This window comes from Aethalodelphis obliquidens, unplaced genomic scaffold (assembly GCF_003676395.1).
Source record: "Aethalodelphis obliquidens isolate GAN/ISIS:26980383/991018 unplaced genomic scaffold, ASM367639v1 scaffold94, whole genome shotgun sequence".
In the NCBI taxonomy this organism is placed as follows: domain Eukaryota; kingdom Metazoa; phylum Chordata; class Mammalia; order Artiodactyla; family Delphinidae; genus Aethalodelphis; species Aethalodelphis obliquidens.
The window spans coordinates 3,815,245-3,821,948 of NW_020838038.1; the positions used below are offsets into that span (position 1 = coordinate 3,815,245).

The window sequence follows — 6,704 nt, forward strand, 5'->3', positions numbered from 1 at the left end:
AATGATGTTATTTACTGTCTGCACTCTACTCAGTGGTGCTCATTTTAGGAGGTCAAAAACTGTCTTGTTTACCACCATATATCCAGTAAATGGAATACCGCTGTCCAATAGACGTATATAATTATATATTGCATGCCCCATATAGAATGCTGAATGTTCTAGTAGCCACATTAATAAAGTAAAAAGATAAAATTAATTTTAATCTTATATTTTACTTAACCTAAACAGTCCTTCCCTAACATATTGTTACTATTTTAAAATGAGGTATCTCACATTCATTTTTTCAAACGAATTCTGCAATAGCCACTGTGTAATTTACCCTTCCAGCCCACCTCAGTTCAGACTACATCTCAAGCTCTTAACAGCCACGTATGGCAAGTGGCTGCAATGGACAATGCAAATATGGAATAATACTTGACACACAGTAGGCATCCAGTACTAATTTGTTAATATTCTTCTATAGTATTTGATTCTTCTTGAGTACAGGAATAACATGGTAATAATGTTCACACCATTGATAAAGTCTAATTGAGTTAGCCATTTACTCTTATTAGGCATTTAAGTTGTTTCCACTTTTTGAAATAATTCTGCAATGAGCATCCGGTTTACGTCTGGTTTTCCTTGGAATAAATTCTCAGAAGTGAACATTCTAGTACAGAAATAGGCCCCCTTTTAGGGCTCTTGGCGCAATTTGCCAAATTACCCCGGAAAGGATTATGCCACTTAGGCTTTGAGTGATTTATGCTTGGTTATTATTGATCCTCTGCGATGCTAACAGAACAGGTATTGCTGATAATTATTGTGATGATTTAAAAAATGTTAATTAATAGGCACCAATTTTTGTCAGCTATCACGCACCAGGCCCTGTGCACCAGGTATTTCTCACCTCTTCGGGGCGAGAACCCGAGGCTTAGGGAGGTTAATAAACTAAGCGCTAGAATCGCACTCAAACTCAGATCTGGGTGACTATTTTCAAAGCCTGGGCCACGACCACCCTCCGTTTTAGTTTTTAAAAAAAGCAAAGGCTGGGCTTCCCTGGTGGCGCAGTGGTTGAGAGTCCGCCTGCCGATGCAGGGGACACGGGTTCGTGCCCCGGTCCGGGAGGATCCCACATGCCGCGGAGCGGCTGGGCCTGTGAGCCATGGCCGCTGAGCCTGCGCGTCCGGAGCCTGTGCTCCGCAACGGGAGAGGCCACAACAGTGAGAGGCCCGCATACCACAAAAAAAAAAAAGAAAAGGCTAACAAAACACAAGGGAACGGAAGTGAGAAAGTTCAGAGCGAAGAGTTAAATGCCAAGGAACTGTAGCGGAGGCGGAAGCCGTGCAGAAACGACCGTCGTCTTCCCGACCCACCGCCCGACTCCGAGGCACAGGAGTGCCCGCCCCCCCCCCCCCCCCCCCCCCCCCCGCCCCCCGAGTGCCGCGATCCGGTCACTACACCCTGCACCGGCCGTCCCCACGCTCCGCCCCGAGAGGCGGAGCCCCCATTTCGCGCCACTCCCCCTGAGTGGTGCGGAACGCGGCTAGGACGGGACGTCAACTACGGGGGCGGGACTTCCTGCGCGTCATGGCCACATGACCAGCACCGGACGCTTACGTCTAGTCGCCCCGGCAACACCCTCTCCCACGCACCGCGTATCCTGTTTCCCACCGGAAGTAGGTCCCTGCTCGCCCACCGCCCAGGATTTGCAAGCTACGAGCTCTCGAGGTGACTCCGGGGGCGGCTGGGTATCATTTGGGAAGTGAAGGAGGTCCCTGGAGGCCCCTGAGCCTGGCGGCCCGTGAGCCTGACTTTCTCTGAGGCCGGGAGAGCAGAGGCCTTGCCTGTCACGTTATCGTTGTAATTATCAGCATCCCGCTGATTGTGAGAGGGAACTGGTTCCAGAGCCCCTCGGCTCTGCCGTGCGCCAGAATCACTGGATGGTTTTTAAATGCCCGGGCCTCCATCCCAGACCAGTTAAATTCGAATTTCTAGAAGTGGGGCCCCGGCATCGGTATTTTTCTGAAAGCTCTCCATTGTGATTCTGATGTGCCAGGTAACGCTGTGTCAAGCTAGGTCTGGAAGGTGAATTCGGACTTTGCCCATCCAGCCCAGAATCAGAACAGATCACCCAGGTCAGCCTCATCCATAGAGGGAAGTCTAGGATGTTAGCCCGTCTATTCAAAAATTGGGGTTTTCTTTTCCTCTCCTTTCCCTCGCACGTTGTCCTCTGTGGGAGGTCAGAGGTTTTGATGGCAGTTACCTGGAGAACATTTGGTACCTGCGGTCTCTGCGCCTTACCTGTGGAGGTGGAGAATGTCTTTTCCCTCTGTTCTTCCTCAGTAGTTAAGTGAAGTTGCACCAGTGGCCAACGAAGTACCTTTTAGCTCTGAAATCCTGAGAGTCCCTTAGTACAGACCAGATGGTTCTGAACAAGTTTATTTTTTTCAGGAATAATTTTTAAAGTTGTTTCACAGGCTAGATTCTGTATTCAGCTGTTTTGCACTTCAAGTCAGAATAACATTACTTGAAAGTTTAGACTGAAGATTAATAACACAAGTAACATTTCTGGAGTTACTTACTCTCAGAGTTCCTATGAGTTATGGGATGGGGGTAACCTTTATACGTACAGTTTTTACTAATATAGTTTATAGGAGTAACAGCCCCTTTGGGATGGCAATGTGAACAGAAACCATATATTTTCCAAGACTGTTAGCTAGTAACTTTGGATAGGCATAACTGAAGGCAAGTTCACAGTAAGGTGTACAGATCTCCTCTGAGTATTCGTTGTTGTGCTGGGAAAGGATATAAACTAAAGCTCCAGAGAGAATTTTCATTCTAAAAGTGTTTTACAGAGGGTGAAGGATTATTTTGGTTTTTAGGGTGCAACATTTAAGGATAGGGTGAAATGAGCAGAAAGGGAGGAAAACTGAACAAGTAAGCATAGAGTAGAGGTTGGAGAATTCACAAAATAGATGCGGAACTCGTGAAACTTCCTTCCGCATTGGCGGATACGTAGGGCCGACTATACCACGCCATTTTATGTAATGGACTTGAGCATCCGCGGATTTTGGTCTCTTGTCGGGGGGAGGTCCTGCAACCAATTCCCCACGAACACCGAGGGACGTCTGTACTTCTCTACAATAGGAAATCCAGCTATAGAACAGTGTAAAAAAGTGAACAGGTGAAAAAAGAGCACAACTTGTTGATCAAAGATCAGATGATTTGAAAATATCTTTGAAAACATATTAATGTATTTAGATATCTACTTTCCGAAAAGATTTGGAGCTTTATAGCCAGAGTTATTTGAGTTACTAGCTACTCAATGATTTTAGGGAGGGTAGAGGTTGCAGGAGAGTGTTAACAGGAAATGGCGATCCCAACAGCATCAAAAGGCAGGAAATATTAGCTATGACTTTTTTACGCTGGAAGGAAAAAAGGAAATTTAAAAGGAACAGATGGCAGAATCCAGGCCTACATACAAGTAATTGATTAAATGGCCAAATGAAAGGGGCATAGTGAGTGCCGTTTAAATTCAGAAAAGAGAGATTAACGTGGAATTACCCTGTATGTGTTTATGGAAGGAAAATTTGAAATAAGTTTCCTGACATCCAGTGGTGACTTTAACCACTTTAAACCAGTCGTGGTTTATGCTCTTAACTTGTATTACCTACCTGTCCAACCCTTATTCCTTCTTGGTCACATTAGGTTTTGCTGTTTGAAGTATATACTTGCAATGAGGGGAACTTATCTGTTTCCTCTTTTGCGTTGTACTCTGTCCTTGTCGGTTACCCCAATTTTCAGCTTTCACATTGCCTGTTGTGTTCAAGAGTCAAGGGGTAACCTTGTTTTGGGGCTGTCCTCATATTTCACTTCTGATTCTTATGTTAGTCACATGGGGATTTGGTGAACTTGCAAATAAATCCATTCCCAAATCCATCACCCTTGCTGACAAATTAAACGGTGCCGTTCTATGGGTGGAATATGGTTTGTATGAAAAAGAAGAATTGTTAACTACGTCCTTTCAGCCATGAAAGTTTCAGCCAAGGAACTAGTTCCTTCCCCATGCTGTGCCTTCATTGTGACATTGCTTCTTATTGCAACAGCCAGAAGAGTAAATTGGGGCTTGGGGTCGAGAGAATGAAAGGCAAATGAAACTCAGGTTTGAGGCTCCCTCACCCATCCGTCTTAACTGTTATAGGTGGACAGAGGCAGGCCTTCTAAACACAGTAGCTTGTGCGCTTGTAGGAGGCCTGTGTCTGGAGGAAAGATGGAGCTTGGACTGCTGAGGGTGGGAAAAGGCCTTTCAGACTTGAGCCATCTCTGATGTCTGAATCACTAAGCCGGGACCACGCCAAGCCACAGGAGGGAGCCTCTGAGGGCAGCAAGCCAGCTGAACTTGCCAGCCTCAGATCGAAGCTGGGGGTGATGGCAAGAAGCAGTGCTCTCCAAAAAAACTCATTTTCTCATTTGTCTTAGTTGAGGAAGTTCCTACCAGTGTGTGCGTTTACTGGGAGACATCTTCTCTGATAGGGTTATTACCGCATATACCGAGATTCCGTAGAACTGCATCTGACTCAATGTATGTAATGCAGATTTCTCACCATACCGTCATTTATTTTGAGCCATCTCCAGCAGACCCCGTTCCTTCTACCTTGAAACTGTGTATACTGAAGGCCTAATTAGATCCCCACAATTCTCTGGTTGGCTCAGAGAACCAAATTAGGGAGAGCCTTATGGGAAAGTTGGCGTATCTTATTTAATGACCAACGTTGAATGTGTTTCTATGCAAAAATCAAAGCCGATGAATTTTCGTGTATTTAATTTTCAGAATTCTAGTGGAAAAGGAGGATAGAGAGGAAAATCCAGTTACAGAGGATACATTATCATTTCGAAGGGAATTTGTGTTTTATTTATCTGGTTGCTGTGATGCATCCTAGATCCTATATTTATAAGAATCTAAATAGGCAGTAAAAAGAATTTGTACGAGGAATTCCCTGGTGGTCCAATGGTTAGGACTCCGTGCTTCCACTGTCCGGGGCACAGGTTCAATCCCTGGTCGGGGAACTAAGATCCCACAAGCTGTGCAACTCAGCCAAAAAAAAAAAAAAAAAAAGGCCAATGTCACTACCTTTCAACAAAGCCACATTCCTTATTGGTGGAAACGTTTAATGACTCAATGGAAATAGTCACATTTTGTCCATTGAAAACCACAAAGCTCATGTCTGTTGTTGTTCATGTATATTTATGCATTTAAAAATGTGTCTCCCAGGATAAGCAGAGTCATTGAAGAATGAGTGCAGTTTTTAAGAAAGGCTATACGGAAAAATATATCATTGGAGACTCAGAGGCACTGCCTTTTGCCCGTGGGCCTCAGCAGTGTTTCGTGAATGACCTCAACGCTGTTTTTTTCCTTCCTCTTCTGGTGGCTGAGGACAGACAATGAATTCGGTCTCTGTACTCGCCCAGGCTCAGCTGGGCAGTGACTATCGTGCCATTGTCCTCCCTGGGGAGGGCTGCCCAGTTGGTAGTGCCGTGAATCCCGGCCTTCCCTGGCATTGACCCTCTCTTTTCTTTCAGCTCCACCATCCCATCAGGAGAAAAGTTGCTGCGCAGTACACAGAGCCAGGTGCCAGAAAAAAGTAGGAGACACTCTGGGGAGGTGGGGAATGAAAGATAAAATTAAAAACCATTGAAAGGGCAGCTCAGTCTGCTGCTACCTTAAGCTTTCTCTCTTTTGAGCTGGTGGTGGTGTGTGACAGTACTGCTGTAGTGTCTAGAATTATTTTAACGTTGGCTTTTCAGAAGCCCAGGCATTTTTATTAGGTCCTTAAGCTCCTTTGTGGAACCCAGTTTTGAAAAGCTAACAGGGCCCATTCTTAGAGTAGGGTCTCACCTTCCCTTGGGTGCTAACTGATGCGGTCAGCCGGGAAGGATATGGGTTCCTTCTTCCAGGGAATAAACACTCGGAACTCTCTCCTGCTTCCCAGTTCCTGCTTCCCGTCCTCGTTGGGTTCCTGCCTAGCCCGGGGCAGCTCGTAGAATCTCCATCAGAAATCATGGCACTACATACGCTTTCTAAGCCCTGTTGATTGATCCTGTTTTGCAGGAGTTAGGGTGGGTTGTTTTTTGTTTTTCTTTATTAAGTCCTTAAATGTCTCTGGAGCTCTTTAAGAAATGGTCCGATATGCTTATTTAGTCACAGAGAGGATTCTTTTGTCCCCAGTATTAGGAACTGGTCACCAAATTGCTATTGGTCATAATCACAGTTTTCTTGCTTCCACTAGTCTTATTCTGAGCCTAATAACTTATGAGATGGGTGAGAATCTCAAAGTTCCTCCACTGATTTGCAAGTGCAAAGCGAGGAACGATTAGGATGCTCAACATACTGAGGACAGAGTCTATGGAGCCTCGTAATGGATTAACATAAAGCAGTGGTGGCCAAGTGATGGCCCACGGCTAAGAATGATGTTTACATTTTTAATAGGTTGTTTTTTTAATTTAAAAAAAAAAGTACGGCTATGTAACAGTATATGTGACACACAAGCCCAGAATATTTACTATTTGGCCCTTTAGAGAAAAAAATTTGCTGGTATAAAATACCAACAGTAATACTGGAAATAGCAAGCTCATAATAAAGTTCTATGCAAGCTGCTCTTTCTTTGGATGTGTTTTTTATACTTTTTCTTTTTTTTTTTTTTTTTTTTTTTTTTTTTTTTTTTTTT

At 44.6% G+C, this 6,704-nt stretch overlaps 1 protein-coding gene across 6 annotated transcripts in view; it reads left to right on the forward strand.

Moving 5' to 3' along the window:
* Positions 1-1,600: 1,600 nt before the first annotated feature.
* GEMIN8 (gem nuclear organelle associated protein 8) overlaps positions 1,601-6,704 on the forward strand; it is a 33,476-nt gene continuing 28,372 nt past the window's right edge. For 5 of the 6 annotated variants that reach the window (XR_003430601.1, XR_003430598.1, XR_003430600.1 and 2 more), the window contains exon 1: positions 1,601-1,707. The gene's annotated coding sequence lies outside the window, so the exon portion shown is untranslated. The remainder of the gene's footprint in view (positions 1,708-6,704) is intronic. The other variant, XM_027095805.1, reaches the window with a different exon arrangement.